Raw genomic sequence first — 11,476 nt, forward strand, 5'->3', positions numbered from 1 at the left:
AATTTTTGTGTACAATGTACCGGCCGCCGTTTTTATCATACTTTGTTCAATATTAAAAATGCTTTTTTCAATCAGTTTCCCAACGTACGCAAAGTTTCAGCAACGTTTTATGTTGAAAACTCGATTCAAAGCCGCTCTCTGAACCGATCTAAGTGGTCTGTTCGTCTGTTCATCTTGTTTATTTGTCTTCAACCTACGGGTTGCATTTTTTGAGATATTTTGACGAAATTTGGTACATTGGACATATTATGAATAACTGTAGAATGCTACTTAATGATGGGCCGTGACCCGCTATAGTGCTTTGTGTTTTACATTTTGTCATAATGGATTCGCGATATCTACGTACACACAAATCATTAAAACTGTTCTGTGAAAATCCGCGCCAAGCAAACCAGTAAATCTCCTCGTCGGACATTCCTCTTTAACAAATTTTTATGTCCGCAGTTGGTCTTTGTCCTATTGAAAAAAAAACGTTGGACTTCTTTTATGCACAATGTATTAAAAACAATTACTCAAATATCTCAAATTTGAAGACAATCGGATACAGCTGGAGAAAGCCAGCGGTTCTGCAAACTTGAGAATCATGGTTTCGAGACTATGTGATGAAGTTTTAAGCTCAAAATTGAAAAAAAAACAATGAGGTTCTGCACGTCTTAGGTCGTTCAGTGGGCCCATAATTAACTTTATGACTCATCTTATATTGGAAGTAATCAAAAAATTGATCCGACCCGAATCATTTGCAATAGCGTTCGTCTTTAGGCCATGTATCAGATTTCTATCCATGTCAAGTTTTGTTGAAGTTACAAGCCGCAATTTTTGAGAAATTTCGATAAAATTTTGGACAGTGAGGTGTTTTCACTCAAGAACGAACACTATCGAAAATGGTTCGAAGGTCGACGTTTTCGACCAATTCCCTATATATATATATATATAACACGCTATTCCGAAAAGTCGTTATATGGAAAAAAATTTCGATTTTCAAAATGTCTCGGCAAAAGTGGCTAAGTGGCACTATTAGGCCTTTCTAAATTGGTATGAAAACTTTAGACCGGCTATGGCAATTTTTGAACCCTCTAATATAACGAAAAGTAAAGTTCACATGACAAAAAGGTATAATTTTCGATGTTTCATGAAGAAAATTATATTATAGAAGTAATTCAACATAAAAAAATCAAGTGCACCAAATTTGGACCTTTTCGACCCATTTTTTGGTCCCTGCCCTATTAGAGCAGAAGACTCCAAGTTTTAGCAAGTGATAATGGAAATTGTCTCATAATATTATAGTAATTTCATGCAAAAATTAACTCTACAAAATATGGATCATCTACGCCTATTCTTGGATCCTGCCCTATGTAAGGCTTAAACTTGTACTACGTTAGGTTGCGTTTAAGGCCCGCTTCCACAGAAATACGCACATGAAAAATATGCCTTTATATAGATACAAGATATAATTTTTGTGCTCTATAATAAAAATAAGAATTGTGTTAGACAATGGTCGGCCTGGCCCTTGTATAGTGATCTTACGCGTTGTAACCATAATTAGCAATAAAAAGTAAGAAGCGATCACCCAAATAATAAGAGGAAAGGTAAGTTATTTGTTGGCGTTCTTCACTTTTTTTTATATAAGAAAACAGAATTTCCTTTTTCATTCATATACGACATTCGATTTGGGCAGAATCTTGTGATAACAACAACTAGCTTGCTTCTTTTTTCGACATAATGCGGATCGCAATTCACCCAAAAAGTCTCGTATATCATGTTTTGAATTATTTTTAATATAATTTGCAACGTCTCGTAAATAATTACATAAACTAACAAGCATGTTTATCCACTCCGTCTCATTTTTTGTGTGGTGGTATAATTCGACATAGATACAGATTGTACGCATTGTTATTGATTTGAAAAAAAAAATCCTACAATTCCGCTCTTCTGCTGAAAGATAAATCTAAGAACGATTATTTCCTACTGAAAAAATATTAACATTTGATTAATAACACATTGAGAATTTCAATGAAGAAACTTTTGGGGCTAAATGAAAGGAAAGAATCTAAGCTAACAAATTAGCTTTCCCTAATCTACGAGCAAGCAATTTACCGAATTGAGTAAGAAAGTTGTCGACCGAAATGACAACAGGTGTCCAGTTCTCAGACTAATTCTGAATTGAACTGAACTACTTTCTTGTATAGCAAACAAGTACATAGCCGAAAATGACATCAGTTACTCAGCAAAACTATCTTCTATACAGAAGATTTGCCGTATTTTTCAATATAAATCAAATGTTGGTACATCTACATGTCTACACGACTTTTGTTAAGATTGAAGAAGACTGCTTTAAGTTTTGATTGTTAAATTTTTATCACACCTTCACTTAGCCGCCTTCTTCGAAACAGAAAAGTCGAACTGAACTGAACGTTATTAAAACTATTGGTGATAATTGGTGACGCGATAAAATGTTCCATGCTTTAAAGATCAGTCCGTATATCATGAAAGGGCTTAAAAAACTCATTCTCGTTTTGAGCTAATTTTTTTATGTTCTTAAAATGAGTTTCAAGCAACACTTTCTTTCTTCTTTCCACATTCCTCACTATCACCCTGCTAACACATAAAAAGAAAAACCTACCAGTGTATTAGAGAAGAAAAAATCAAGAGGATAACTGTTTTCTAAAGACAATTTACCTTGAACTACTACCTACTTACGATCATCCCTAAGCTAATTTTTATCACTTTAAAGATAAAAATAACGATAATAATAATAATATAATACGATGTGATGATGACTTGTGGTTGTCGTGGTTTTCGTGAGCGACACATGACAATGGTTAAAGAATAAGTGAAAATGCGAAGTTATTTGCTAAAATGATATCAATGAAAATTTAAGAAATTTTTCTCCAAAAAGAATAATTTTATAAATGCAAAGTGAACTAACGATATTAATAATGTATTCGACAATCTTTACCGTTTCACTATTTTTTTGATAATAACAAAGAAGAATTTCAAATTTATTTTTTATTGACATGTACTATATATATATAATACATTTATAGAACATAAGGAGTAATGGTGTAAGTAAAAATGATATAAGTATTAAAATACTAAGATTGTGTTTATATTGTTATTGTTGTTGTGTTTGAAACTATGGATTTTCTATATATAAATGATTATCTCGTTTAATTTATTTTTTAATATTGCAAATAATTATTGTTTAATGGTTTGTTTCGTTTCGCATACGTGTACGTATGTGTGGTGATTTATGATTCGTTTAGGATTCATTTTGTTTTAATATGCCCATCACAAAAAGCAAATTTGATAATTGCCAAAACTTTGTAGTGCATAGAAATATGTATCGTAGATCGTAGAAACTATATATATGTATATATTCTTGATCAGCGTGAATATTCGAAATCGCTTTAAACGTGTTTGTCCTTCTGTCCATCTATCTGTTGATCAAAATCACGATTGCGGCCGAAAAGATTTTATTCTTACCTTGGTCAGGATCTATTCAAAAATCAGTGAAATTATTCTGTTTGTTCGCCCATAAATATCAAATTTCACTCTTCTTATTAAAATTCAAAATTCTAGTGTTTTAAGTTCGCAAATTTTTTTCTAAGATCAGCTAGATCGGACTAAGGGTTCCTATTTATAAGCTATCGCCAAATCGAGCAAAAGTTAGATTTCAATTAAATACAATATGCTTAAAGCGAGACGACAGATACATTGAACGAATTGGTATTTATTCTTCCACGCAATCAAATATCGTTCACCTGTAGTACATGTTAAGAGACTAGTTTTAATTAATTTTTATTTTAATGACTTATATGCTTTTAATATGCTGTATAAGTCTTGAGTTTCGTAATTGTCTGTCTGTATTTGTAATTGATGGGGAAGCTTGGATTTATGATGTTTTCAAAAAAGAAGAAAAGCGTTAAGTAACTCTCCAATACAATCTATTTTTATTGATTGAAACTGATTTGGAATCATTAACTAACACGATTACGATTGTTTTTTTTTTCAAATATAACATAAATCCTACTTGTAGACCAGAAGAGTATGTATTTATATCATATCATACGTATATATATACATATAAGTACTTATACATAGGTATAGATTGTGTTACATATATGTATCACATCATATGTATATATATATATATATGCATGTATATGTAAAACAACAATAGATATATATTTCACAATCTGCGTACCTATGTATCCTTGCATAATGCATTAGCTATATAATAAACATTTGTTTGTTTGTTGGTTGGTTTGTGATTTGTTCAATTTTGTTTGTTTTTTCTTGTTCAAAATTTTTGCATAATCTCTTGAGTTGAATTGAGTTGAGAGTTTATTTGCTTTTTTATTTTTTTTGTGACAGGCTTATAAACACTAATAACCATTCACTACAAATTTATTGAATTTCTTTTTTATTCTTACACCATAAATATTTTTTTTTTTAATTCTTTTTTATTGTTATATCAATATTTAGTAGAAAAAGACGGTTGCGTTACAACATTTAACAATTTTTTGTTTGTTTTGTATGTTTTTTCATTTCACGTTTATATATGTCATCACTTGGTTTTTATCAAATTTTTTTATTCTTGTAATTTGTAGGATTGTTAGTAAAAGTTAGTGTTGGCTGGGAAAAGGATTGATGTCATGGATTAGTTTGGGCGTTAGGTTGGGTCGCAAGGTTAAGGATACTACAAGTTTTGAATAAAAACTAACAACACATACATAGAAATACACAATAATGTTAATATCAATAATAATAATAATAATGGTTAGGCGTACAGTACAGTCACAGTTAAGAGATTTTTGTTTGTTCTTGAAATTTGTCGTTTTTTTTTATTTTTTCTTTTACTTACTGCTTAATTTACAAATACAACAAATATAATTTTTATAATTATTTAACAGCACTTCAACTCTGAGCAGCAAAGGTCATCAGTTTGTCGACAACAGTGACACACTTGTTTGTTTTGTTTTATTCGTCTACTCTTATCATCCATGCTGTTGTGTAGAGTTGGAGCAACATTGGCCAAGCTATAGCAACGATTTGGCTTATTATTGCGCTGTTGTTTCACTTTGTGATGATGATGGTATACTGTTACTTTAGCTGCCTCTGCTGGATACCCTGTCATTGAGTTTATTTTATGACAGTGCTTTTCCGAATTTGCCATCGTTAGCCAAGGATCTGTCGCAGAAATTAACGGTGGTGTTATAAAAGTTCCGGTTACTGTTGTTATCACATCATTTTTAGCGGTTGGTTCACTTGTTGCTTGAGTCACTAATGATTGTATTGTGTCAGTTGTTAGATTATTTATGATTGTTTTTGCTAAAAAGTGCAAATATGTATATATATATAAATATATATATATATATATATATATATATAAATATATATATAAATATATATATTTATTTAAGTTATAACTGGCTATTGTTTATTTTTGTAACAAAATCTATGGTTTCAAACAAAACAATCCCATTAAAACGAATCAAGTACAAAAAAGCTGCATTTATCTCATGACGGATGTTACATACCCACCACTTTAAATGCATTGACAAATGTTGAAAAATAATGTTTGTTAATCAAAGAGATGTGGTAATTACTTGATTTTTACGCGGAACTTTTCAAAAACAAAAATACACTAAGTTTTAAATCGATGTCTGCTATAAAATATGTACCCCATCCTAAATTTTGTGATCGTATGTGTTCTAAAAACAAGCAATTGATGAGCGGGCCGATAGAGCTAAAACAACTGACTATTGCGGCCCGTTTCTATACTTAATCTGCAACTGTCAACTGACTAGAAATTTATATTATAAGCTTCAATTTTGTCTTAAATTTTGCGTTCCAAAAATGAGAAATATTTGAACGACTGAGACTCTTACTGAACAACTTATGTTTCGCTATAGCTATTGGAAAGGCACAGTCGAGTTCATATGTCGTTCTATTTCAGTAAAGATTTTTTCTGTACGTTTCTCCGGAAGGCGTTCAAGATCATTTTACGCTCTTGAAATGTCGTAAAGTATGTATGCATTATACGGGTGAAGGAGTATCATTGTTCAATTCGTTCTGGCCATTAACCTTCAGCTTTATTCTTCAATTTTTACTGCATGGCGAATTCTGAAGAGAGAACAGGCGCCCAATTGATTAGCAGGTGCGAGTTCAGGGGCTGAGTTTTATATTGCCTGAAATTTAATTTATTCATTTATAATTTACATTAATAATATAACAAACACGTTCGTAGTTACTGCGGCTGAGTAGTTCTAATATATTCAGCCAAACGCCCGTGATTGTTTCTCCCTTGGAAATTTGATTGTGTGTGCAATTTAGCTCATTATTTTAAAAAAGTCGCCACGTATATTCCTTTTTATTTCATCATCGCAAAAGGAAAAGGTTCGATAAATTCTTAACCTCAACGCTGAGACGAACTCAAAAATTTCGATTTTACCCTTGAAATTTATTCGCTCTGTGGATAATCGTAAAATGAATACAATGAAGGCCTCGTCGCCTATTTCCGTAAACCTGTTGCACGCAGTACAACGCAGTTGGTCAACTGCGAAGCAAACAGCGAGCGCAGTTTTTCTCGACTTATAAATATGAAAGCATTAAACATAAACAAAATTCTAAAAACATAGGCACAAGCACAAGGATTTTGAAATAGTTAACTTGTTAATAGTAAATATAACATTTATTATAAAAAAGCGCTAATATATGTTGCCATTGCTCTTAGTGTAAGAGTGCTGAGACAAAGTCTTGTTTACTTTCACTTTTACTCGTTTTGTTTCTTCTTCTAAATCGGGAAAAATGCCGTCTTCCGTGTTCTTTTTTTGATAATTTAGGACCTGCTTAATATCCCGTCTTTATTAAAGGATTACTCATAACATCTTTCTTTCAGTAAATTGCGCGGCAGGCTATATCGCCTCAAAGCCTAATTCTTTATAATTTTATGAAAGCTTCAAGTTCGTCGCAAATACGCCCAACTATTCAGAACGGAAAGTATCCAAATTTCTGCCATTATCAACTCCAATATGTTCACTCCCAATATATTCGTACGTAATTACCGTACCAAATTTGATGAGAAGTTTTGTAATCTCAAAAGAGGCAACACACAAGTGAAGCAGACTTCATATATAACGCACTAGACAATAACTTCGTGGGATGACTTTTAGATGTTACCACTATTGACGAATCGATATGATTTTTAGATAGCATCAATTTCTAAACGAAATATGTGAAAATTTATTACAGTGCGACCATTGGTTTACAAATTGCAGTCGATTTAGTGACGCTACTTTTTGAATTTTCAACACAATGGAAAAAATCTGAATTTAGTATGTTCGTATATTTGATTACGTTGCTTCTTGATGAGAAGACGCCCGTTCACAATCAGCATTAAATTGAGAGATGTTACGGCGACTGCTGCCTGTCGGAAAAAACGAATTTGTAAGTGATTTGTTGGTTTTAAACAAAGCCGTATAGATACTCGTAGCGTTAAATGCTTTAATCGCTCTAGTTTGGCAATAATTCCAGATAATATAAAAGAGCACAACACATCGTTCTGGAAGACCGAAAACAAAGTGTGCCGCGTTTGCTTACTTTTGACGAAAAACAGTAGTGTGTTGATGAGTCAAAGAGCTCTTCGGAGCTGTTTACGTGGAAAAAAAGGATTTTTCATGCGATGACAATCTAATCGGTATGGATTTCAAAAAATGCTCGTCGGAAGAGATGCTTCTAGTGAAGATATGACCGCCGAAACGGAAGCGTACTTTAAAGTGTTGGACACTTCGTTCTATAAGAAAGGCACGGATATGTTACGAGAAGCGATGAATGGATATATTAAACGTAAAGGAGATTACGTTAATGAATAAAAGCAAATTTTACCTAAGAATTGTTGTTTCTTGAGAGATGCTTCGAGCTTATAGAATAATGTGTTAACTACACATTATAGTGATTCGCCTGCTTTCATTTACTTGTATCATATCATTAGAGAATATAGGTGTGGTGGTGGGTATGCGCAATTCGTCGTAAGAAGAATTAAGTCCTCTTAACGAAAGAAAAGGAATCCCTCGTTTTCACAGAAAAAAAAATTTTATGTAACTTAAAAAAAAAGGAATAATTATAGGAAAAAAAGAAAACAGAATATAGCATAACTTAAAAACATAATACAATTGCATAGTAGCTCTTAGCAATAAGTCACATCACATTTAGATTTCAATACAATAATCTTTAGACCATTAATTAGAAAAACGTATTTTTGCTTTTGTTTAATATTTTTTTCGTTTTATTTAGAAGTTTTTTTACGTTTGCATATATGTTTGCGTATATATTCAATTACTAACTTATTAAACAGAACTTAAGAAATATATTGATATAAATAAATAGAAAATAGAGAAAAAAAGGAAGGTAGAAGGAAAAGTAAAAAGTAAAGTTTTCAAAAATTATATAAAATAAGTAAAATAAAAATATAACTTAATAATGTAAGTATGCTATGTTTTAAACCAAATTCGAAACCATTACGGGCTCAATAAATGTTATTAAAATATTTTTTATTTAGTCAGAAAACTCTTCGCTTCTAAACCAATGCTTTCTTATACTCTTCGAGATATTCCCTGCACTTCTCGCAAATTTTTTTAACAATATTTCTCTCATTATTGGGAAGAAAATCGTTTCATAAAATGTGGTTACTTTAAATTATTCAACTTTGTTTTGATATTTTTCTGATTTAATATATAATTGAAAGAATATCAAAAAATTACAATAGAAGAAAAAACATAAATTTGAAGACAATAATCTTGAGAGCCAGTGATACATAAATGTTTGTGTATATATTTATTATAACTGCATAAGAAAAGGTACAAGGAAAATTTTCGAATTCAGCTTTCATATATTGTTTTAAATTTATTTCATTTCTTGAATTTTGTTTTTAATTCACTACCTTTTCAAGTTCATTAAAGCATCACCTCACATCAAAAGAAATCTAAAAAATGAAGAGATTTAAGAAAAACACCTGGAGAGAATAATAATATATATGACTTAGGTCAAGTATTTTAATACCCACCACTTGTTTCTCTTCCATTCTTTTATTTGCATTTCTTCTCTTTTGACAAAGTCTTAATATTCTAACGCCTGGAAACACAGTTAATTTACCGGTTAATAGCCTAAGCATCCTATAATTATAATAGGAAATATACGCAGTATTCCCAGCATATAGATAGATCCATACTGTATGTTCAAATTTGCAGCCAACGTAGTTAGCTTGTTGATTATTGGAAAGGTTACATGTGGTTTCGACGCTTTTGCTAATTAATTATTTTATGATAGGCGTATTACATTAGATACAGAGCTTTACTTCTATACTAATTATATATTTACTATTGAAAGTGCGGTCCATCGCTAGGCGCTACCTTCGCTATATTCTAAAAACAATGGGAATGCCATACGGAATGAACAACTGGTCCTTTAAAGTTGTCCACAAAATAACTTCTACCACCAGAGCGCAAGTAGCACTCGAACAAACAATAAGTCATCTACTGAAATCCATATTAACCGGAGGACTAATGTCTGTGCGGAGGATAGGACATTCTAGTTTAGAATTTCAAATATTTCCTGAACGAGTTTTGCATTGTGACACAGAATTTCCTCGTTACAGAAAAATTGCAATATCATCCATCCCGACCGGCCGATAAGCTTTATCGTCTACTCTGCACCATGATTATTTGGGCCGGTGATATCGTAAGGCATCATTTGTTCGGCATTCGTGAAAATTTTACAGCATTATTCTTCCAATTAAATAGACCTGTTCAAACCCCTAAGAAACTATGCTATGTACGCTTTATTCTGACTTGCGCTTAGTTATAGAGAAGTTACTTTCAAATGAAGAACTAAAGGTTTTGTTTAAAAACAGCAACTGCGGTGCCCTCTCGGACAAAAGGGAGGAATCAATTTCATACACTCATTATTTCAAAAATTAATAACTACATTTTTCCACAAACATTTACGGAGGATAAATACGGACGGCTTTTACGAACTCCGCTTTTAAACAGATTGAAATACGTTACGAGGAAAAGGTTATATTCGGTTCTTTTTATAATCACCGCGAATTAGTTTTGAAAAAGGGATAGCCTTAAATATATTATAATTATTAATATATTTCCTTATTTCTTGATCCAACAACATAAGTGCGATATTTGGTACAATTTTGTTACATTTCCAAATAACCCGAGCATAAAGTCCACTTTGCTGTAAGAAAACAATATTGCAGAAACGTATGTTTGCAAATACGGTTTTTACTTATTTCTGATATACACTTTATCTTTCAACAAAAGTCTTTAACCGTTAAATGGAATACTGTCATTACATCGAACGTAGACCGCTCAAACTGAGAGTTTTAGAAGTAAAATGAAAATATCAATATTACATTATTACCGTATGGTAACTAAGACTGCAAAACTGAAACGTAGATGGTGGCGGATCGCGTATACTAAGCAAAATTATTAAGCAAGAAGTCCGCCGTATATAAACATAGTTTTTCGTTAATAATCGGATCGACTATGAATGTTCAATAAGAAACTTAAAATAAAATTAAAATTTTTAAGGTAGTTGGGTCAATAGCTGTAGAGCGACTAATAAGAGATAAAAAAAAAATAAATACTTTTATATAGATCATAAACGGAAAGGAAAGGCAGCCCGTGGAGCATAGTCTGTTTAAGATAACCAAAAATATATTTAAAGTATGCTTGTCTTCGTGTTCCCTATTACTTATTTTTAAGCATTGCAAATATCTGGCAAATCTAACACGTCCCTTTATCCCTTTCACTAGCACATATCGTGTCGAAAACGCATTCCAAATGGTGCCTTAATGCCACGGCATAAGCCTTAGCAAGTAATTTAACGCGCTTTTCTGTTAGCACGTGCTACGGCATTTGATATTTTCGTAAATTTGACTGTCATAAGTTTCCAACTGAGAATCGCTGCGCCACAACTTGCATCCACAAAATTTAAAACAAATTAGTTGACCGCTTTCTGCACAATTTACAAATCGCCGATCATACTAATGCGAAGTTAACAATTTGCCTAAGAATTTAAACATAGTTTTTTTATGTACGCGTAATCTAGCACGTAGGTAATTGTTACAATACTAAAGATTTCTGTTAGGCGGTATGCACAAATTCCTGAGGGGCCATCGACTTGCAGCTTATTTTCGAATTTAATGACGTTAAATATCAAAATTTTAAATTCAATTAAAACTTATACAAAACAAAACTTTCAGGAGGTACGCGCATTTAACAAAACAGATAAGCAAACGAACTTAATTAAGCTAATCCCGTTCATTATGTTACTCAATATTTTCTTTACTTTAGCTTATGGGGTCTCTGAGGAATATTTCTTGGCGTTATAACAATTTGAACTTTATATACACCATAAAATAAGGTGAGTACAAAAGCTATAATTAATTAAATAAAAAAAAAAA

Source organism: Glossina fuscipes, unplaced genomic scaffold (genome assembly GCF_014805625.2).
Source record: "Glossina fuscipes isolate IAEA_lab_2018 unplaced genomic scaffold, Yale_Gfus_2 121, whole genome shotgun sequence".
Lineage (NCBI taxonomy): Eukaryota > Metazoa > Arthropoda > Insecta > Diptera > Glossinidae > Glossina > Glossina fuscipes.